Source organism: Schistocerca americana, chromosome 2, assembly GCF_021461395.2.
Source record: "Schistocerca americana isolate TAMUIC-IGC-003095 chromosome 2, iqSchAmer2.1, whole genome shotgun sequence".
NCBI classification, from domain to species: Eukaryota; Metazoa; Arthropoda; class Insecta; order Orthoptera; family Acrididae; genus Schistocerca; species Schistocerca americana.
Window position 1 is genome coordinate 956,708,084 of NC_060120.1, and position 23,752 is coordinate 956,731,835.

A 23,752-nucleotide genomic window follows, 5' to 3' on the forward strand; every position below is an offset into this window, starting at 1 on the left:
CTTGCACGCTGCCCCTGAGATCCACATTCCCAACATGTCCACAACACTACATTCGTAGCGCGCCTAATAGATGTTTGCCCATCATACTCATTACTCGCGGCAGATTAATCTACCAAGTCCCGTACGAGTTCGGGCATAGCGTGTGCGTTCGCACAACAAGGTCAAAGGCCGGGAACCCATATTTTTTAACTATATATGACGGTAGTATCTGTTCCCGAAATAACAGTTACCGTGGATGACCATGCAGCTTTGCTAGAAATGAAATGATAATTAGACACCCTAGCTGCAAGCAGGCGTTGATACACTTCATTGGGGACATGTTGAAAATGTGTCCCCCGACCGGGACTCGAACCCGGGATCTCCTGCTTACATGGCAGACGCTCTATCCATCTGAGCCACCGCGGGCACAGAGGATAGTGTGTCTGCAGGGACTTATCCCTTGCACGCTGCCCCTGAGATCCACATTCCCAACATGTCCACAACACTACATTCGTAGCGCGCCTAATAGATGTTTGCCCATCATACTCATTACTCGCGGCAGATTAATCTACCAAGTCCCGTACGAGTTCGGGCATAGCGTGTGCGTTCGCACAACAAGGTCAAAGGCCGGGAACCCATATTTTTTAACTATATATGACGGTAGTATCTGTTCCCGAAATAACAGTTACCGTGGATGACCATGCAGCTTTGCTAGAAATGAAATGATAATTAGACACCCTAGCTGCAAGCAGGCGTTGATACACTTCATTGGGGACATGTTGAAAATGTGTCCCCCGACCGGGACTCGAACCCGGGATCTCCTGCTTACATGGCAGACGCTCTATCCATCTGAGCCACCGCGGGCACAGAGGATAGTGTGTCTGCAGGGACTTATCCCTTGCACGCTGCCCCTGAGATCCACATTCCCAACATGTCCACAACACTACATTCGTAGCGCGCCTAATAGATGTTTGCCCATCATACTCATTACTCGCGGCAGATTAATCTACCAAGTCCCGTACGAGTTCGGGCATAGCGTGTGCGTTCGCACAACAAGGTCAAAGGCCGGGAACCCATATTTTTTAACTATATATGACGGTAGTATCTGTTCCCGAAATAACAGTTACCGTGGATGACCATGCAGCTTTGCTAGAAATGAAATGATAATTAGACACCCTAGCTGCAAGCAGGCGTTGATACACTTCATTGGGGACATGTTGAAAATGTGTCCCCCGACCGGGACTCGAACCCGGGATCTCCTGCTTACATGGCAGACGCTCTATCCATCTGAGCCACCGCGGGCACAGAGGATAGTGTGTCTGCAGGGACTTATCCCTTGCACGCTGCCCCTGAGATCCACATTCCCAACATGTCCACAACACTACATTCGTAGCGCGCCTAATAGATGTTTGCCCATCATACTCATTACTCGCGGCAGATTAATCTACCAAGTCCCGTACGAGTTCGGGCATAGCGTGTGCGTTCGCACAACAAGGTCAAAGGCCGGGAACCCATATTTTTTAACTATATATGACGGTAGTATCTGTTCCCGAAATAACAGTTACCGTGGATGACCATGCAGCTTTGCTAGAAATGAAATGATAATTAGACACCCTAGCTGCAAGCAGGCGTTGATACACTTCATTGGGGACATGTTGAAAATGTGTCCCCCGACCGGGACTCGAACCCGGGATCTCCTGCTTACATGGCAGACGCTCTATCCATCTGAGCCACCGCGGGCACAGAGGATAGTGTGTCTGCAGGGACTTATCCCTTGCACGCTGCCCCTGAGATCCACATTCCCAACATGTCCACAACACTACATTCGTAGCGCGCCTAATAGATGTTTGCCCATCATACTCATTACTCGTGGCAGATTAATCTACCAAGTCCCGTACGAGTTCGGGCATAGCGTGTGCGTTCGCACAAGAAGGTCAATGGCCGGGAAGCCATATTTTAACTATATATGACGGTAGTATCTGTTCCCGAAAGAACAGTTACCGTGGATGACCATGCAGCTTTTCTAGAAATGGAATGATAATTAAATAGACACCCTAGCTGCAAGTGAAGTGTATCAATGCCTGCTTGCAGCTAGGGTGTCTATTTAATTATCATTTCATTTCCAGCAAAGCTGCATGGTCATCCACGGTAACTGTTCTTTCGGGAACAGATACTACCCCGCTTGCCCTCAAATACCATGCAGTGGGTTCCTGAATGTAACTCTTCACCGAAAAGGATGTGCCAGGATTAACAAATTCGGTGGACTTCAGTAAACAATGTCCGCGCTCACTGTCCCTAGCACAACTGGAGCCAACTTGCTTGCCTCTCGTCTTCTGAAGACGTAGCTGTCGTGCCAAGTGGTTTCTTCTCCGCTGGCTGCAAATTCTCACTTGCATGTACTGAACAGTGCATAACGTAGTGGTTCAAATGGTTCAAATGGCTCTGAGCACTATGGGACTCAACTGCTGAGGCTATTAGTCCCCTAGAACTTAGAACTAGTTAAACCTAACTAACCTAAGGACATCACAAACATCCATGCCCGAGGCAGGATTCGAACCTGCGACCGTAGCGGTCTTGCGGTTCCAGACTGCAGCGCCTTTAACCGCACGGCCACTTCGGCCGGCCATAACGTAGTGGCAAATGGAAATAACTCGGAGCTATTAACACTGAAATTACGGAGTATTGGGCTTCCACTGGATTTTATTTCTATTAATAGGTGCAAAAAATGGAGGATAGGATTCTGAGAGACAACCTATCGTTAATATTCATAACAAGATTCCCCGTCATTAATCATAAGTTCCCGACCACCGCAAAAGTCACAAAGAAACTTTACGCGATCATGAAACGCAATTAAGACCGCATAAATATGTTTTCCGAGTCCTGCTATGGAAAGAAATTGCACCCCAGACCATCACTCCTGGTTGACAGGTCGTTTGGCAGTCGACAGTCACGTTGGTATCCCACCGGTGTCTGCTGTGTCTTCAGACACATTGTGGCTGGTCCTCGAGGCTCAGTTCGGACTCATCACTGAGGACAATTCTACGCCATTCACCGAAATTCAGGCCGAAGACGTGTATGGAGATGCTCCGGACAGCAATGGCGTACCAACCTGAGTGTCGATCGCCACACGGACTGACGACCCAGAGTGTTGGTCTGCGGTGCCATTCTATTCCTGGCAGACACCTTTGAGTCTCACCATGCGCCCTTACAGCACAGCGGAACGTCGACAATAGTCTAAGCCCCGTTTTGTTGTCCTTCATAGCAAGCCATTCTGGGCTTATATTTCAGCAAGACAATGCCCGCCCGCACATGACAAGAATTTCTACTGCTTGTCTTCGTGCGTGGCTTGACCAAAATGGTCGCCGAATCTCTTCCCAGCTGAGAATGTTTGGACCATTACGGGCAGGACCCTCCAACCATCGTAGGATTTTGACGATCTAATGTGCGAATTGGACAGATGTGGAACGATAGCCCTGAGGAGGCATCCAACAACTCTGTAAATGAATTCCACGCCGATTAATGGCTTGCATAAGGGCTACAAAAATTTTTGTAACATTTTTTAAAAATTTTTGATGAATACTATGTTTGTAAATATGCATCACATCTACTGATTCCCGTCACATTGGGATGCTTTCTTTGTGATGGGTAGTTTTTGTTTTTTGTCTTAGAATGTATCATATACAACATAAGCAATAAACCCATGTAACTCCCTAATGAAAGATATTTGGATTCTGCTTAAATGGAGTTTTTCTAAATGTTTTGATGTCAGGAACACACCCATATATTTGTGACCACCAATTTGAAAACACCCTGTATGGAAGTAAAACAGTAGTTTGAGAAAGTAAACATACAGGGTGATTTTTGCTAAATGGAAAATGTAGTAGAAGAAGCAGAACAGGTCAAATGGACCTACGTACAGTAATGCATTCCAAAGGAGGTTCATCTGCTGGAAGGTGGAGATGCAAAACTTCTGTCAGTATAGGTTCCAATGATAGAAAACGGAGATGAGAACACAACTGTTAAGTGGAAATGTTCTGTATGTGCTACAGTTGTAGTGGAACAGTTGCAGCGAATCATGAGCACCAGTCCAGCCTCAATGTGTGGTCAGGGTCGATGTTGTCGACATTCCTCCGCGCGGAAATGCGGAAGTGAGCTGGACCAGCAACATGTAGTAGCTACATAATCCTTCGTATCCTCAAAGTCACCTCTTGTAGCAGGAGAGGTAGGATCAGGAAGTGCACACATTTTCAGGCGTTGTTACGAAAGAACGACCGATCCAACAAGGCACTCGTTTATAATCCCCACCCACACATTGAGAGAGAACCAGTGCTGACGGTTTGCTGCCTCCATAGAACTGAAACACTAGTACAGACAGAACGTTCCCACTTGCCTTGTGTGTTCTCTCGTGTCCTTCCTGTAATTGAAACCTACACTTTCAAAGAAATTTCATCTCCACCATAGTGGGCATATCTTCTTTGGAACGCATTTTCGGTAGTACTCGTACATTCATCTTTTTTGCACATTACCCTCTCAGCGATCGATTCCTGGAGCTTTCCCATTTGGCAAACGCAAAAAAATGGTTCAAATGGCTCTGAGCACTATGGGACTATGTGGTCATCAGTCCCCTAGAACTTAGAACTACTTAAACCTAACTAACCTAAGGACATCACACACATACATGCCCGAGGCAGGATTCGAACCTGCGACCGTAGCAGTCGCACGGTTCCGGACTGCGCGCCTAGAACCGCGAGACCACCGAGGCCGGCTGGCAAACGCATCCTGTATACAGGGTGAAAAGTATTTAAACCGACAATCTCTGGGAGGTTGTAGGGGACATCAAAACAAATATTTTTCCATAATGTCATTTTTTTTCCTATGAGGATTATTTAAACCGGTGGAAGCCGTACTAGGCTCTTCAGTTGTAAGAGGCCGTATTAAGATCTTCAGTTGTCAGAGGGCGTATTACGCTCTTCAGTTGTAGGCAACTGCTGTCCACCAGTGTAGTAGTGCATTGTCTCTGTTTACTAATGGAGCGATACACCTGGAGTGAATACACTGATATGGTTAGTGCGTACTACGTAGCGCACCACAACGGACGAGGTGCACAGCGGGTTTATCAACAACAATATCCCAATCGCCGTATCCCGCATCATACGACCTTAGCTGCTGTGTCCCGACGTCTGCGTGAGACCGGGTCATGTAGCAGATTACCTGGACAGGGACGCCGTCGCACAGTAAGAACGCTGCAATTTGAGGAAGCTGCCTTGCAGCATGTGGAGCGGGATCCTTCAATCAGCACTCGTGCAATTGCACATAACATGGGGACGAATCAGACGAATGTGAGAACAGTTCTTCGAGAGCAATTGTTACGTCCATTTCACTTACAGTGTGGCCACAACCTGGAATCAGTTGATTATCCACCCAGAGCACAGTTTTCGCAGTGGTACCTGTAACAGTGTGCAATGCATCCTACATTTCTATCCTCTGTGTTGCTTACCGATGAAGCAACGTTCGAGAGTGATGAAGCCCTCAACATGCACAATTCGCATGTTTGGAGTGAGGAGAACCCACAAGTCACAGTTACTAGCGCTCATCAAGTGCGGTTCTTCGTTAGTGTGTGGGTCGGTGTTGTTGGGGACTGTTTAATTGGGCCGTATCTGTTACCTACGCCATTAAATGGCAGGCGCTATTACAATTTTCTCGCCAGAGCATTGCCATAATTGTTGGAAGACGTCCCGCTCCCTACAAGACAATGCATGTGGTTCCAACATGACGTGGTGCCGGCACATTTCAGTCGCCGTGTGCGTCGATTCCTGGACCGACGGTTCGCAGAAACGTGGATTGCCAGAGGTGGTCCTGTACCATTGCCTGCTCGATCCCCAGATACGTCCCCTCTGGACTTTTTTGTGTGGGGAGAGATGCGCAACCTCGTTTACGCAACTCCTGTTGCATCAGAAGAGGATCTGGTTGCCCGGATAGTAGCAGCAGCAGGAACAATTCAGGATACGCCTGGGGTTTTTGCCCGTGTCAGACAGAACGTGATCCGACGGTGTAACCTTTGTTTACGTGTCAATGAAGGCATTTTTGAAAATCTACTGTAATTGAAATTGGGTTGTGTTAATGTGTTGTCTCTTGGTCATAGCCGGCCGGAGTAGCCGTGCGGTTCTAGGCGCTACAGTCTGGAGCCGAGCGACCGCTACAGTCGCAGGTTCGAATCTTGCCTCGGGCATGGATGTGTGTGATGTCCTTAGGTTAGTTAGGTTTAATTAGTTCTAAGTTCTAGGCGACTGATGATCTCAGAAGTTAAGTCGCATAGTGCTCACAAGGGAACCTCCCCATCGCACCCCCCTCAGATTTAGTTGGCACAGTGGATAGGCCTTGAAAAACTGAACACAGATCAATCGAGAAAACAGGAAGAAGTTGTGTGGAACTATGAAAAAAATAAGCAAAATATACAAACTGAGAAGGCCATGCGCAAGATAGGCAACATCAAGGATATTCTGAGATCAGGAGCGCCGTGGTCCCGTGGTTAGCGTGAGCAGCTGCGGAGTAAGAGGTCTCTGGCTCAAGTCTTCCCTTGAGTGAAAAGTTTACTTTCTTTATTTTCGCAAAGTTATGATCTGTCCGTTCGTTCATTGACGTTTCTGTTCATTGTAATAAGTTTAGTGTCTGTGTTTTGCGACCGCACCGCAAAACCTTGCCATTATAGTTCAATTCTTTTATCTTGGCGGCTCGCGCATGCCCGCCCAGATGCGGGAGATTGCTACGTCGCCAGTTGCACACGACGCATGCGCCAATAGAAGCAACGCCATAGTATAGCATAGTTCGCAAGCTTACGTTTAGGGGGGAGCGCGTAGTTCATGAAGTAAAGCCACCACGGCCGCATTAACCCTGAAACGTCCCCTTTGAACAATTCTTACACGACTGTCCTTAAACTGACACACAATATTTTGTTAGCGCAACGCAATCTGACTTTCAAAATTCCCTGCAGAAGAATGGCCCTGACTAACATTAAACTATACCTTTCACAAATCACTTACCTCACAAAAATCTTCGCTGCTCAAGCTACTGCAATACAGCGAGCGCCACTACTGCCAGCTAAATAAAAGATTCAAACTATGGAAGGCACTAACTACTGATAGGGATAGTTAGCAAATGAAAGATATTAATAGAGAACAAACAATGTATTTACCTTGATATCATCATATATAAATATAGCAGTTCATGACAACTTTCAAAACTCCGCCATCTCTCTCCCCACATCCACCACTGCTGGCGGCTCACCTCCAACTGCCCAACGCTACGCGCTGTTCACATCCAGCTGCCTAACACTACAATGGCAGACAACAATGCAAACTAGCCACAGACTGCACACAGCACAGCCAGTGATTTTCATATTGAGCGCCACGTAACGTTGCCAATAAGAAAACATAAACAGCCTACTTACATAGCCCCCATGCTCCCCACAAAAAATTTTACAAATTTTTTTTTGGGCAGTGGCCAATAATGATTTGATAAAATTTTTCATAATTACAATAACAAAGAAATCAAATGCACACACTTATTGATACAATGTTGGTCAAAAGCTAAAATTTTCTCACAGTCTATAAAGACAGTCCTGATTCATCACAGTAAAATTACAGTGTTTTTCTTTTTTTTTTTTTTCAAAGTCTGAACAGTAAAAGAGAATGCACACAGAAGTGGTGGATTTCCATGTAGTCTTGAAGAAGTAGCGTTGTCCTTCCAACAGAAAGACAGTGCTGACTCTTGACATGCTGACAGATAATGCGCCACAACAGAGCAAACCCACAGCAGAGTCAGTCGAAGTTTTGAAGAATATTGGTGGGTAGGTCATCACAGAGCAGACCCACTGTAGTCCTGGTAGAGATTACGGTATTGGTGGGCCACCAGAGGTGCAGACCCACTGCAGTCCTTGTAGAAATAATGGTACTGATGGATCATCAAAGATGTAGACCCACTGTAGTCCTTGTAGAGATAATGGTATTGGTGGGCCACCAGAGGTGCAGACCCACTGTAGTCCTTGTAGAGATGACCAGCAGCCATCTGCTGCGATTGTGCAGGTGCACATTCACCATCGAAGAGTCTTGCGGAGAATATAGCAAGTCCATAAACCACCACTTGTGCACTCACAAAGTTTTTGGAATTGTCCTTAGAACCAGCAATGCTGTTATCCAGTCCCTTGCTGAATTATTAACACACGTGCAAACACTAACAGTCCCTACTTCTCACATATTGTCCATATATTATGACCAACAGAAACGTGTGCAGTGAAATGTAACTTACAAGTTAATAATAAGATGAACTGGTGACAATTACAATTTTATAACATAAGAATACAATAAAGGTACAAAATACATCATTAAAAACATAACACTATAGATAACATTTGTAGTACAGGCTTTACAAAAGAATAGAAATAGACATATACGTCAGTGTTAGAGGGATTATGACATGAGTACATACATAGAAGATCAGAATAACTTACGAAACATCAACTTCACTCATGAGCATTTAAAGAGAATGAATAATGTCTAACATCTTTACAAAGTAAATAACATATTATTAATGCCAATTATATTTGAGGATAACAGTATTCCTCATCATAGTGAATGTAGCTTAATATTAAAAGAGAAAAAAAATTCTATGAAACTACACAGAGACAGGAAGAAAACAACTACACAAGGGTACACAAACACATAGTGGGATAACACCAATAGGAAAGGATAGGGTTCGTTTTCAGTGTAACATTTGGTACTGCAGTCCAACCCAAAACTTCATATATCTTTCCTCTTATTTCATCCTTTGTTTCCACCAAAAAAATTCTATCTAAGCATGCTTTCTGTATTTATATGTTCACACATTTCTCACCTCAACATTTATTTCCAAGAAAATCCTACCTAAACCTGTTTTCTGTACTTTTTTTTTGTATAACTTCTCAATGCGTTTCTTCCAATTCATCGAAACTCATTCTCTTAGAGGCTACCCCCTCTTAAGCTAACTTAAATCTACTGAGCTCAGATGCTAAACTAAGGGACGAGGCAATGCAGCATCACATAACAAATTATCACAAACAGCAATGCAAAAAAAAAATGGAAAATTGCAAAGCAAGCCACAGTAAATATAAATTACCAAGCAATGCAACATTACAACTAATATGAGCCAATGTACAGTAACAAGAAAAATAAGTCAGTAGTAAAACTAGCTTAACAGAGTAACACAATTTAAAATTCAGTAGCGCTATGCCTGGCATACAGCAGCAGCAACTTATATCTAAACATGACAAAGCTCAAGCAGAAAAAATATTACACTAAAATGGCCATGTCTAATACCTATGTCACATCTTAACATTAGAGTGATGCATCACAAAAACTTACGCTAGTAGATAAGTTACCAAATCATAAAAAAATTATTTATGCAATTCCTGTGAAGGGAAATGTCTTTTTGTGCTCCCTCATTTTTTTTGGATAGATCATAAAATTATTTACTGGATCTGTAGGCATAAAATATTTATATTAGTACATATATTAAATTTTATTTTAACCAATGCTGCAGTGCAGCTAGAAACTTGATATTAAACAAAATGTGTAAATAAATACATAAAGCAAGCCATATGGCATTTTTCTTAACTAGCAAGGCAATAGCTGTGAAATGTTTCTCATCGTTTCATTAGGCATTTCAGTAAATATCATAAATTACGAGCTCCACAGTATGCTATCAACAAGGAGATGTCAGTAGCGCGGACAATGGCCTTCTCTTTCTTTTTTTTTCTATCTGTGCTTCTGACGAGGCACTCACACTAATGGCTTGTTCTCCAGGTGTCTGACACAGCTGTGTGCCCACGACGCATTATGTGCAGGTGGTCACTTAACTTTCTTACGGAAATATTTACGACAGCTGTTTCCGCTACAGTGACAGTCTCATATACAAAATATTTCACAGGTCAAGAATTTGCGATACAAATCTGTAGAAACAAAATCCTATGAATATAACAGTGTCCAAAAAAATTTCGTCGGCATTGTGATACATTCAAGCATTTACACACATCTCATAACTCTTAAAGTACGATTCTCGGTTTCCAACATCCTTTTTCACAAGTCAAGAGTCCTTAACTTCTTTCATTACTCCTTACCTTATTCGTCGACACTTCTTCAATATTGCATCATAACAGATAAGTAGCATAATCAAATAACTCATATAGCATGAGCCTATTAATCATAAACATACCTCAGCAGCATAATACACATCGTCATCGTAAAAATAACATCATAACACCTCAGTCAAATCTCAAAAAAATCGTAGCTTTCTGCAATAATTTCAAAACCTAAAGAAAATTCTCTGCTCATTTCAGTAGTGTCATCTACCTCAAACGTACTTTAAAAATCATCAATCCATACCAAATACATCATCCAAAGCTCTCATAGTATCACAATGGTTCCGAAAAAAATATGAAGAGTTCACACAGTACAGACAAAATACAATTTCGTAAGTGTGAAGTTATCCAACGGTGTAATTACGTAAACATGCGTCACTGACGTAGTAAAAAACATGTTTATCTCTCAGTTAAATGATCAGATAGCTGTGTAATTTGTGTGTTAGAGAAATATGGTACCGATGTGTAAAGTTGAATAAGCAAATACCATATTAGCTAGGGTTCCTTGTGGTTGCCACACACATGGTACACAAAGTAAGCATGTACCCCCCTGAGGATTAATGTAATTATACCCTCAGGTGTTACAGATTACAGCAATGGAATGAAATGTATCACGAAAAACTTTCTTTGTAATTCAAAAATCTTTAAAAATAAATGTTTTAAGTATAAAATTGATCACTCAAATACGTGTACTGTAGCGCTAAATGTGCGTCTTGCTGTAAGATAATTCTGTGGAAGTGTCGTAGTTATCGTCCTCCGAAAGCTAAGTTCTGCTGAAGTCAATGTACTTACCTCATGATAAACAAAAGTGAAATGCTTTGCGTATAGATATCGTAGTTATTATGCTTATTGGCGTGATGAAGAAAGTACTGTATAGTAACGTATTGTTGTGCCACGAAAAAGGCTGTCTCATTGTTGCTATAGCACAAAAGTCACCACTAAAACATGTCTCACTTTATAGAAGAATTCAGAAAAAACTGTGCAGATATAAAACAGATACACCGCAAAAGCAACATTGTAAATTGTCACGCATTAGCAGCGTCGTGATAAAATCGTGTAGCTGTCACATAAACTAACCACTGTGCCATCTGGTATCTCACTGAAAGTACTTTAAATCCAGAATATATTTTCAAGTAAACCAAGATGTTGCATTAAAATCTCAATAGCAGTACTGGTAAATGTTCTAAGTATGTAAGCCTTATAGTCGTTCCATAATCGTGCAACTAACAAGCAAGAATGTACACACACAATAACACTGTGACGTCTGTTCACTATAACAATGCATTCGTCATTTCTGTTTAAATAAGTTCTTTTGGTTCTTGATTGGATATTTAACTTCAAACATTGTTGTATGTTAACAGATTATAAGTCTGACAAAGCATATTAGTAATGTGAAGCGAAAAATTTTATGACAAAGGCTAAGTTAAAAAGCAGATTATCTTTCAATAAACGGTTTTACATGTGAAATGTGGTGTAAACCTTTACTCTTCCTAGTACGCAGAGTTTCAACTTCAACGCAATTATCATGTGGTATACGTAGTTAAACAATACTGGAATTTTTCTTAAGGTTAGCGTCTATGTTATTTTTCTCTGAGCCAGCCGGCGCAGGTGGCTGCCTGCGGTGCGAGTCATTGTCTGTTTCTTTGTTGACGCGCGCCGTTATTGGGATTTGGAGACCTAACTTCTACAAATTCACCGTGACGAGAGGGCCCTGCTCTGTTTGAATCCCGCCAGTTCTGATGCAGTTCAGGTCTATCGTTACGATCATATCGCCTGTCGTCATGTCGGTAGATGCCATAGTTTCTTTCTTGTCGGTCACGTGGTGGAGAATTTCTCCCTGAATCGAAACTGCGCGCTGGACCGTTGCGTCTAAAGTTATTCTGTCTCCCCTGATAATATTTATTTTGGTTCCCATATTGTCTGTTTCTCTGATTGTCTCTGTGATAGTCATTACCACGGAGAGGTGATCTTTCCCTGTAGTTATTACTACCCTGCCAACGGTTGTCATACGGGTGGTGTCTGTTTTGGTCACAATTTGTGTTGTGAGAATAGCCTTGTCGTGTCCAGTTATTACTTCTCTCATCGCGGATTTGCGACGGATGTGACCTGTAATTGTTGTGTTCCTGGTTTCGCGTTCCGCGATTGTCAGTGTCAATTTCTAATTCTTGTAAGAGTCCCTGAAATGCTTCAATGTCGTCTTTGCAACGTCCTGCCAAAATAATATGTCGTAAATGTTCAGGCAGTTTGATTAAGCAAATGCGGATGAGTTCTGAGGGGCTGTATGGGTTTGAAAGATACTGATTCTTATGTAACATGTCTTCAAAATATTTGACAAGACTGGAAAATTCACATTGTTCGAAATGTTTCATCATTACGATGGTATGTTTTACTCGGTCTTGTGTGGCTTGAGACCAATATGCTGAGAGGAAGGCATGATAAAATTCTCCTTCACTGCGACAATCGTGAATGACCGATCGCATTCTTACAGCTGGTTCATTCTCTAAGTAGCCACACATAAATTCTAATCTGTGTTCTAACGACCAGTTGGGAGGAAAACAATGAGAGAATTGATGGAGCCATGCTTGTGGATGAATGTCGTTGCCTGAATTCTTAAATGTTTTGAATTTACGTGTAGTAATGAACAGCTTATAGTCAAAATCATCATGTCGGCGAGTCGCATATCGGTCATTGTTAGGTCGTGTCGGCCGTTCCATCTCGAAATTCGGTGCACATTGCCAGTTTCTTTCATAACTTCCGAAATGCCCTGTGTTATTATTTTGCGTCTTTTCTGTGTTTCTAAGTCCCTCTTCCCGTGTTGGAGCGCGAGTATCCTCTGAAATACATAATTCTTGTATTACCTGTGTCAGCTGATCTTGTACTTCCCGGATTTCTCTTTGGTGTTGCGTATTAATTTGATTCTGATTTTGTTTGAATTTCCTAATTTGTTCATACTCTTCTGTGTCAGTGAAGGCTACAGGTGTTGTGTCATTCAGATCATCATCTACCTTTGTAGATAAGTTAGTGAACTGATCTGAAAGTTCGGCTACTTTCTCCGATAGTGTACTTATTTCCTCAGTGTGTTTTTCTGAACCAAGTATCTACTGTGTCCTTTAAGTTTTCCTGAGTTTTTGCAAGTTGCGTAACCGAATCGGTAGATGCAACTGAGTCAAATTTAGCTTGCAAGGTCTCATGATTTTCATGAACAATAGTTTGCAGTTCTTTTATGGCTGCTTCGTGATTCTGTAATGCATTTTCATGCCGCGAAAAAATAGGTTGAAAATGCTCACAAATTTGAGTTTTTACGTCATTACAGACTTTTTGACATTTCGATTCAATGTTATGTAACTCAGTAGTTAAATCTTCACGTGTTTGTTCAAGAGTTTGTTCCAATGAGTCTAACTTTTTAAGATTTTGTTCCACTGTGTCTAACTTTTGCTGTGTTTGTCTCTGATTTTGTTCCATTGTGTCTAACTTTTTGAGATTTTGTTCCACTGTGTCTAACTGTTGCTGTGTTTGTCTCTGGTGTTGTTCCATTGTGTCTAACTTTTCAAGCTTTTGTCCCATTTGTTGCATTAATTGTAATAACAATGCACTGGTGTCTGAAACATGTTCCTCAGTGCTTTTCGGCAGTGAAGTTGCACCGGCAACATTCACATTTTGAAAAGCGGAAAATGTGTCTTGACTCATTTGAGAAAACGGTGAGAACCCAAAACCTGAGTCTGCAGTATTTGCAATATTGTGTTCTGTCATTCCCGATTCCTGAGGCGAGCTGTTGCCGACCAATCGATCGATAACGCTTCCCTGTTCACTACCTGTTTCACTGTCTACACCATTGTTTGCCGCCCGCTCCATTTCCCTATGCGCAATTACCAAATTACTACTTTGAACATTAGTTAATTCATTACTCTGCGGCGCTAACACACTGCCTTCGTTTTCACTGTCATTTCTCAGTTTACTTTGGAGCCTAGTATTACGTTTTTCACACGCCACAATTGTCACAATATTTCACACGACAACACAGAAAAACATAATTTGAAGATCAAAAATAAGAGAACACATTAACATAGCACTGAAAATAATATCTAGTTAATTGCAAGCGCAGCTGCGAAATACTTGGTGCAAATCTACATGCATGCCACAACTGTTTTACTGTACAACAATGAAAGACTGCAACTACAAAGGAAATTCTCTCTATAATTACGCGCTAGCAATGAACAGAATCTACACTAATTACACAAACTACAAGAAAAAAATCAGAAGATTCCAGTGAGGTATCCTCGGCTAAGGGTCGACATATGAAACGTCCCCTTTGAACAATTCTTACACGACTGTCCTTAAACTGACACACAATATTTTGTTAGCGCAACGCAATCTGACTTTCAAAATTCCCTGCAGAAGAATGGCCCTGACTAACATTAAACTATACCTTTCACAAATCACTTACCTCACAAAAATCTTCGCTGCTCAAGCTACTGCAATACAGCGAGCGCCACTACTGCCAGCTAAATAAAAGATTCAAACTATGGAAGGCACTAACTACTGATAGGGATAGTTAGCAAATGAAAGATATTAATAGAGAACAAACAATGTATTTACCTTGATATCATCATATATAAATATAGCAGTTCATGACAAATTTCAAAACTCCGCCATCTCTCTCCCCACATCCACCACTGCTGGCGGCTCACCTCCAACTGCCCAACGCTACGCGCTGTTCACATCCAGCTGCCTAACACTACAATGGCAGACAACAATGCAAACTAGCCACAGACTGCACACAGCACAGCCAGTGATTTTCATATTGAGCGCCACGTAACGTTGCCAATAAGAAAACATAAACAGCCTACTTACAACCCTTTCGCTGCTACAAAGACGTGCTCCCTGCATTCGCGCTGTGCGCGATTTTGTCACTGCACTGCTCGCCTGTGCAGACACATCGTGTTCCGACTGCTTTGACACTCTTGTCAATCGATTCCACAAAAACTATTTGGCCCAAAAATTAGATTTTTACACATCTTCTTGACTGATGCCTTCCCCCCATAAAGGACTTAATATTGTTTCGATGTTCAACGCAGTTATTATGCAGCATTAAATATAGTAAACCATTGCACGAAATTTTGAAGAGTTTGCAGAGGTAAAAGTCCATAGAGTATACTTTCCGTATGCTCGATTTTAGTTGCTACAAGGTTGAGAATGAAATGTGGACAATATACCTAAATTTCATATAAAATTTACTGTATAACAGTAGCTCATTTAAGTACCACATAGGTGTCATATGTAATATTGAGAAATATTCCGTCTTTCGCAACTGTAACAAAAGTTTTATTTACACTGAGCACGTTTGGCTTTATTTAAAAGCACTTCAATCAATCAAAAGGAAGTAGACAAAATACATTAAACAAAACTGTGGACTTATAAAAGCAGTAGGACTTGAATATACCGTCTATCAGTGAAGTGCTCTGAGCTATGTCAAAAATAATTTTTGTGTGTGGCACACACAAACATCATTTACTTGCTAAAACACTGATCTTCCAACACAAACGTTGAATATTGTGTTACCGCAGCACAAAACTACGAAAGGTGACTTGGCAATGGAGGAGACAAAATACTGTCCACTGAAGATGCTTCAAAAGAGAGAAACGCTCTGGTCTAAATAAGTCCCTGATTACAGTTGCAGAAGAGGAATATATTTCAGTACCATTGGTAAAACTGCGACTGTGGAACAAAAACAAGAAAGAGAACATGAGTACCATTGTGTATGTGCCATACCTTTCCTTGATTGAAGTGCTTTAAAATAAAGCCAAACGCGTCCGGTGTAAATAATACTTTTATTACAGTCGCGAAAGACGTACTATTTCTCAATATTACATACGACACCTACGTCGTACATAAATTAAATGAGATATTGTTATACAGTAAATGTTATATGAAATTTAGGTATCTTGTCCACATTTCATTCTCAACATTGTGGCAACTAAAATCGACCATACGGAAAGTATATGCTATGGACTTCTACCTCTGCAAACTCTTCAGAATTTCGTGCAATGGTTTACTACATTTAATGCTGCATAATTACTGCGTTTGCGTCTGCACAGGCGAGCAGTGCAGTGATGACAAAATCGCGCACAGCGCGGAATGCGGCGAGCACGTGACTGCAGCAGCGAAAGGGTTAATGAAGAGGCAAAGCACTAGAAATTTCAAAAAATTGCGTTCAAACGAATATAATTCGTGAAGTAAGGCACTTCGATATCGTTTTTAAATAATGAAAATATTAAGCACTGCACAAGGTTTGAACTCATAACCTTTCGCATAGCAGCTGAATACTTTAACCGTTACATTAACGCACCTCGCCTAACTAAATCACGCCATGAGTGAATACATAACGCTATGATGACTATAACACGTCACGCAAAATACTGACAAACACTGTTGGTATGACTATGAATTACTCACGCTTCGTCGAAGTACAATAGGAAATAAACAATTACCGCTGTTCTTTATTGCGAAAAAGCGGTTTGTGAGAGTGATACAAACACCTTTCCTTGCTATCGCCTGAATTAGGAGTCTTATGGCTTGTTTGGTTTAATTAATTAATAGAATATGAGCCAATTGGTATAAAGAATGCTTTTTCCAAACTTTCTATAAAGGAATGTCTGCTATCAAGACATTGCTTTTGTCCTATTACTTTATTTATGACTGAACGTTTCTAAAACTGAAGACACTCGTCCATGCTCTGCACTGCAGTCGAGATGTGGCAACGTCGTTCTCTGTTCATTGGCTGATTGTGTTTTCTGACGTCAGATGCGCAGAACGAACCTAAACTCGGCCGCCAACATAAATGACGCGCACTTTAGTAGACGAAAGGACGCGCCTCTCCAATGGGAACCGAAAACATTTGATCGCAAGGTCATAGGTCAACCGATTCCTCCACAGGAAAACACGTCTGATACATTCTATACGACACTGGTGACAGCATGTGCGTCATATGACAGGAATATGTTGTCGACCCACCTAACTTGTACACTTGGCGAATGGGTAAAAGATTCTTCTACCTTGCCCGATTTAGGTTTTCTTGTGTGGATGTGATAATCACTCCCAAAAAAGTGAGTAAAACATAAGAGTTTGTTGTATAAACTGCAACAAATGAATGCAACAGTTTCACAGTCGCACAGTTTTCCCTGTGCTCTGTCAAAACATGTTTTTAACGTTTTTAAATTTTCCGTGTGTAGACCGTCAAATCCTGCATATGTCCAAGCAAATCTGAACATGTCCTGGAATTTTGGAGAGCGAAGTGTGTGAGTGCCTGAACTTTGATAATTGTCTGAAAATAAAAATTTTATCACTCGAGGGATATCTTGAACCATGGTCCTTTCGTTCCACAGCTGCTCACGCTAACCACGGGACCACGGAGCTACTCAGTTCATGTTGTCCTTGATGTTGCCTATCTTGCCCATGGACTCCTTACTGTATATTTTGCTTTTTGTTTCATAGTTCCATACAACTTCTTCCGATTTTCTCGACTGATCTGTGTTCAGTTTTTCAAGGCCTATCCACTGTGCCGACTTATAACTAAATCTGAGGGGGGTGCGATGGGGAGGTTCCCTTGTCAGAGCCATTTGAACTATTTGAACCATCTTGGTCATAAAAAATGGAAAAGTGTTTCTTGGTTTAATTAATTTGCCGCCAGAGAAATCTTCCTCTGCCGGTTTAAATACTCCTCATAGGAAAAAATGACATTAGGGAAAAATATTTGTTTTGATGTCCCCTACAACCTCCCAGAGTTTGTCGGCTTAAATACTTTTCACCCTGTATTGTTGAATTGGGGCGCAGTAGTTCGCCACTGATACAGGTCTTGTGCGATGTTAGACCGTGTCTTGTTAGGAGCAAAGAGCCGTTGAGCTACAAGGACAGCTGCTCCGGCAGTGTCGCCGCTGAGGCATCGCGTGAGCGAGACACGTAAGGTATGGCGGGAGAGTGCGTGCGCGCAATGGCTTGGCGGGAAGATAGGCCGTCGCGAAGACGGAGGGTCGGCCCGTATCTGTGGTGACTCAGGGGACGCGCCATCATTCACAGGTGGTCGCGGCGTCGGCGGCACGTGGGCAGCGCGGGTCGCTGACCACAGTCCTTGAGCGAGCGACCCCATACGTCAGCATAAAGAGCCTGTCGCGGTTGGACGAGGTGAGGCTCCTGCTAGTGACAATGCGCAGCAAACGCGTCTTTCGGACAGAGGAAATACGATTACTGAAAGAGGGAGGAAAACGTAAACCGACTCAACGTCTTCAGTAAAGTGCCCAGGTAAGTAAATTATCCCTCTTACCCACGTGTCGCATTTTCCTTTATTTCAGTTACTATGATTTCTCTTGTGATTCTTGAGTTTCTCCCGGCGTATTTGATAATCAAAATATCCACGGGTGTACAGCCGGTTTACAGTGTCCAACGGGCACAATATTTCGGCGATCATACTTGTCGCCATCATCAGGTGAACTGACGGACTGAGCTCCTGTGAACGTGCCGGCACGGAGATCCGTACGCTATGGCAGCTCAGGGGGAACTGCGTTCGGTCGCGGCGGCGGCCGATTTAAATACCCTCCGCCCGCGGCGCACTCCCTACGCTGTCCGCGCTCCGCGCCACGGTCGCTCGGTGGAAAAGATTGCGACGGCGTCTGAGATGACGTCGGAGTGATGGCTCTGTCCGCCGTGGTTGTCACAACTATACGTTTGTTCAATTTACTCTTGATTAACCCAATCGCTGGTTCCCACTGAACTTTTTAGGCATGTCTTGAGTTCCACGTATTTTCTTTTTAATGGAGAATACTACGAACAAACGGAGGGAGTCGCCATGGGTAGCCCACTCTCACCGGTGGTAGCGAATTTGTACATGGAGAACTTCGAGGAGGAAGCCCTGTCGTCATCCGAATGGAAACCTACTTGCTTTTTCCGTTACGTGGACGACACGTTTGTCATCTGACCACATGGTATGGATAAACTACTTGACTTCCTTACACATCTAAACTCCATACACCCCAACATCAAATTCACTATGGAGACTGAAACGGAGGGTAAATTACCTTTCCTTGACGTCTTGGTCAAGAGAAGGGCTGACGGCACCCTAGGTCATGGTGTGTATCCGAAGACAACGCACACTGATGTGTATTTGCACGCAGACAGCTGCCACCACCCATCACAGAGGAATGGGGTACTTAAAACTCTAGTACATAGGGCGCGCACTATCTCTGACGCAGAGAGTCCACCCCAGGAATTGGAACATCTGAGAACTGTATTTCGAAAAAATGGGTACTCAGAGTGGCAGATTCAACGTGCTCTCCGCCCAACCACTACAGCACAACCTGTGGAGATGTATGAAATCACGAGGGAGGAGGTAGGCACTGCGTTTATTCCATATACAGGCGCACTCTCGGGGAAAATCGCCCGCATTTTGAAGAAACACCGGGTCGGAACTGTGTTTTGTCCTCCGAATAAAACTCGTGCACTGGTGGGGAGCGCCAAAGATGACCTCGGTTTGAGGAAGGCCGGCGTGTACCAGATTCCGTGTCAACGTGGCAGTCGTATATTGGTCAGACGATGCGTACCGTCGAGGATCGATGCCGTGAACACCAGAGGCATACTCGACTGATGTATCCGAGCAAGTCGGCGGTCGCTGAACATTGTTTGTCGGAAAATCACGCTATGGAGTATGAACGCACGAGGATTCTGGTACAGACGTCGAGATACTGGGACAGCGAAATTCGCACCAATAACGACCTCATAAACCGTGACTATGGCTATAATCTTAGCAAGGCTTGGGAACCAGCGATTGGGTTAATCAAGAGTAAATCGAGCAAACGTATAGTTGTGACGACCACGGCGGACAGAGCCATCACTCCGACGTCATCTCAGACGCCGTCGCAATCTGTTCCACCGAGCGACCGTGGCGCGGGGCGCGGACAGCGGAGGGAGTGCGCCGCGGGCGGAGGGTATTTAAATCGGCCGCCGCCGCGACCGAACGCAATTCTCCCTGAGCAACCATAGCGTACGGATCTCCGTGCCGGCAAGTTCACAGGAGCTCAGTCCGTCAGTTTACCTGATGATGGTGACATGTATGATCGCCGAAATATTGTGCCCGTTGGACACTGTAGACCGGCAGTACACCCGTGGATATTTTGATGATTTCTCTTGTTGTGTTGACAGTTTTGCTTTACAAACTGCTTCTTCACTTACCTGCATAATATCATTAGAGTATCTTATCTGTTTGTAATTTAGGACCTACAGTATTAGAAACAAGATTAGTGTGTCCAGTCACACCTTTTGGAACATGTCACCGAAGTTTATTCTTCAATTTATTTTCTTCTATGAACAACTGTTGTAATTTGTTAATAGTTCATTAGTTAAAGTGTCACTTATTTTGTCTTAGTTAAATAATCTTACAACGCAATTACACTGAAATTATCCCCCATCTTTAATTCATAAATATAAGATTAACATTTTTCGTCTCTGGAAATGCGGATACTCTGTAGATGCACTAGTTTAAAATCTATGATCCAACAAAATTTCACTGCACCACATCTTTGTACCTGATAACGGTGTAAAAGCCGGAAACCGATTTGGGAAATAAATAATAAACACAGTTTAAGTAGGCTGTTGAGGTTTTTATGTTGGTAACGCCACGTAGCGCTCTGTATGAAAATCACTGACTGTGCTGTGTGCAGTCCTGGCATTGTTGGAATAATCGCTAGTATAGCGTTGGGCAGCTGGAGGTGAGTCGCCAGCAGTGGTGGATGTGGAGAGAGAGTTGCCAGAGTTTTGACCAGACTATCTGGAAGTGTGTCCGTCAGGAAAATGAAATCTGTTTAATTGGATGTCACAACATTATATATATATAATTTCGTAAACCAATTCAAATACTGACGAACCGATTCCACAGACCGAACGTGAGGAGAGGGGCTAGTGTAATTGTTTAATACAAACCATACAAAAATGCACGGAAGTATGTTTTTTAACACAAACCTACGTTTTTTTAAATGGAATCACGTTAGTATTGTTAGTACATCTGAACATATAAACAAATACGTAATCAGTGCCGTTTGTTGCATTGTAAAATGTGAATTACATCCGGAGATATTGTAACCTAAAGTTGACGGTTGAAACCTCCGACGTTCAGTTGCGTGTTGTAACAAACACGGGCCACGGTCGGCGAGCAGCATCTGCGAGGACATGTTTACGATGTCGACCGTGTTTACGAGTGTAGCTGTAGTGCACTGTTGTGGTTTGGTCTAGCTGTCGCAGTGTCCGCATGTAGCACTTGCTGCTATTGTTATTCTGCATTCGTCTCCGCACGCAGACCAACTGTAGTACACCGTGTTACCAGACGTCTGTGAGAGTGTAGTGTTGTAGGAACTGTGACCATGGCGTATTCGAACTCTGAAAAGGCGGAGATGATACTCATCTATGGCGAGTGTCGACGAAATGCAGCTGAAGCCTGCAGGGTGTATGCAGAACGGTACCCGGACAAAGAGCATCCAACGTGCCGCACATTGCAAAACATCTACCGCCAACTGTATGCAACAGGTATGGTCGTAGCACGCAAACGGGTCCGTAACAGGCCAGTCACAGGAGAAGCGGGTGCAGTTGGTGTGTTAGCTGCTGTTGCCATGAACCCACACATGAGTACACGGGACATTGCGAGAGCCGGTGGACTGAGTCAAAGTAGTGTCATGCGCATACTGCATCGTCACCGCTTTCACCCGTTTCATTTGTCACTACATCAGCAATTACATGGTGATGACTTTAATCATCGAGTGCAATTCTGTCAATGGGCATTAACAGAGAATGCGTTGCAGTTCTACCTGTTTACCGATGAAGCGGGTTTCACAAACCACGGGGCATTGAATCTACGGAACATGCATTACTGGTCCGTGGACAATCCTCGCTGGCTCAGACAGGTAGAGCGACAGCGACCGTGGACTGTAAATGTATGGTGCGGAATCATTGGCGACCACCTCATTGGTCCTCACTTCATTGCAGGGGCCCAAACAGCTGCAACATACATCGCGTTTCTACAGAATGATCTGTCAACGTTGCTCGAAAATGTCCCACTGGAAACGCGTCGACGTATGTGGTATCAGCATGATGGTGCACCTGCACATTCCGCAATTAACACTAGGCTGACCCTTGACAGGATGTTCGACGGGCGTTTCATAGGACGTGGAGGACGCATAAATTGGCCAGCCCGTTCTCCTGATCTTACACCTCTGGACTTCTTTCTGTGGGGTACGTTAAAGGAGAATGTGTACCGTGATGTGCCTACAACCCCAGAGGATATGAAACAAGGATATGAAACAACGTATTGTGGCAGCCTGCGGCGACATTACACCAGATGTACTGCGGCGTGTACGACATTCATTACGCCAGAGATTGCAATTGTGTGCAGCAAATGATGGCCACAAGATTGAACATCTATTGGTCTAACATGTCGGGACACACTCTATTCCACTCCCTAATTGAAAACGGAAACCACGTGTGTACGTGTACCTCACCCCTCATGGTAATGTACATGTGCGTCAGTCAAAAAGGCCAATAAAAAGGTGTTAGCATGAGGACTTAATGTGCTGTTCCAGTCTCTTCTGTACCTAAGGTCCATCACCGTTCCTTTTGGATCCCTACGTAATTCGGTGCTCTCCGATACACACGATCGAACAGCGGAGGAGTGGTACTCAAGCGTCAGCTTTAAGGTACAATATCTCCGGATGTAATTAACATTTTACAATGCAACAAACGGCACTGATTACGTATTTGGTTATATGTTCAGATGTGCTAACAAAACTAACGGGGTTCCATTTAAAAAAATGTAGGTTTGTGTTAAAAAACATACTTCCGTGCATTTTTGTATGGTTTGTATTAAAAAAATTACACTAGCCCCTCTCCTCACGTTCGGTCTGTGGAATCGGTTCGTCAGTATTTGATGTGGTTTACGAAATACATCCTGCGGTAACGCTAGGTGACTCACCCTATATATATATATATATATATATATATATATATATATATATATATATATACGAGGGCAGTTCAATAAGTAATGCAACACATTTTTTTTCTGAAACAGGGGTTGTTTTATTCAGCATTGAAATACACCAGGTTATTCCCCAATCTTTTAGCTACACAACACTATTTTTCAACGTAATCTCCATTCAATGCTACGGCCTTACGCCACCTTGAAATGAGGGCCTGTATGCCTGCACGGTACCATTCCACTGGTCGATGTCGGAGCCAACGTCGTACTGCATCAATAACTTCTTCATCATCCGCGTAGTGCCTCCCACGGATTGCGTCCTTCATTGGGCCAAACATATGGAAATCCGACGGTGCGAGATCGGGGCTGTAGGGTGCATGAGGAAGAACAGTCCACTGAAGTTTTGTGAGCTCCTCTCGGGTGCGAAGACTTGTGTGAGGTCTTGCGTTGTCATGAAGAAGGAGAGGTTCGTTCAGATTTTTGTGCCTACGAACACGCTGAAGTCGTTTCTTCAATTTCTGAAGAGTAGCACAATACACTTCAGAGTTGATCGTTTGACCATGGGGAAGGACATCGAACAGAATAACCCCTTC

At 43.2% G+C, this 23,752-nt stretch overlaps 4 non-coding genes across 4 annotated transcripts; all 4 read right to left on the reverse strand.

The window, feature by feature from the left end:
• Window positions 1-331: 331 nt before the first annotated feature.
• On the reverse strand, window positions 332-405 carry Trnat-ugu. The gene has a single exon. It is a non-coding gene; the product is annotated as a tRNA-Thr (tRNA).
• Window positions 406-769: 364 nt separating this feature from the next.
• Window positions 770-843, reverse strand: Trnat-ugu. The gene has a single exon. It is a non-coding gene; the product is annotated as a tRNA-Thr (tRNA).
• Window positions 844-1,207: 364 nt separating this feature from the next.
• On the reverse strand, window positions 1,208-1,281 carry Trnat-ugu. The gene has a single exon. It is a non-coding gene; the product is annotated as a tRNA-Thr (tRNA).
• A 364-nt stretch (window positions 1,282-1,645) lies between these two features.
• On the reverse strand, window positions 1,646-1,719 carry Trnat-ugu. Its single transcript has one exon. It is a non-coding gene; the product is annotated as a tRNA-Thr (tRNA).
• Between the last annotated feature and the right edge of the window lie 22,033 nt (window positions 1,720-23,752).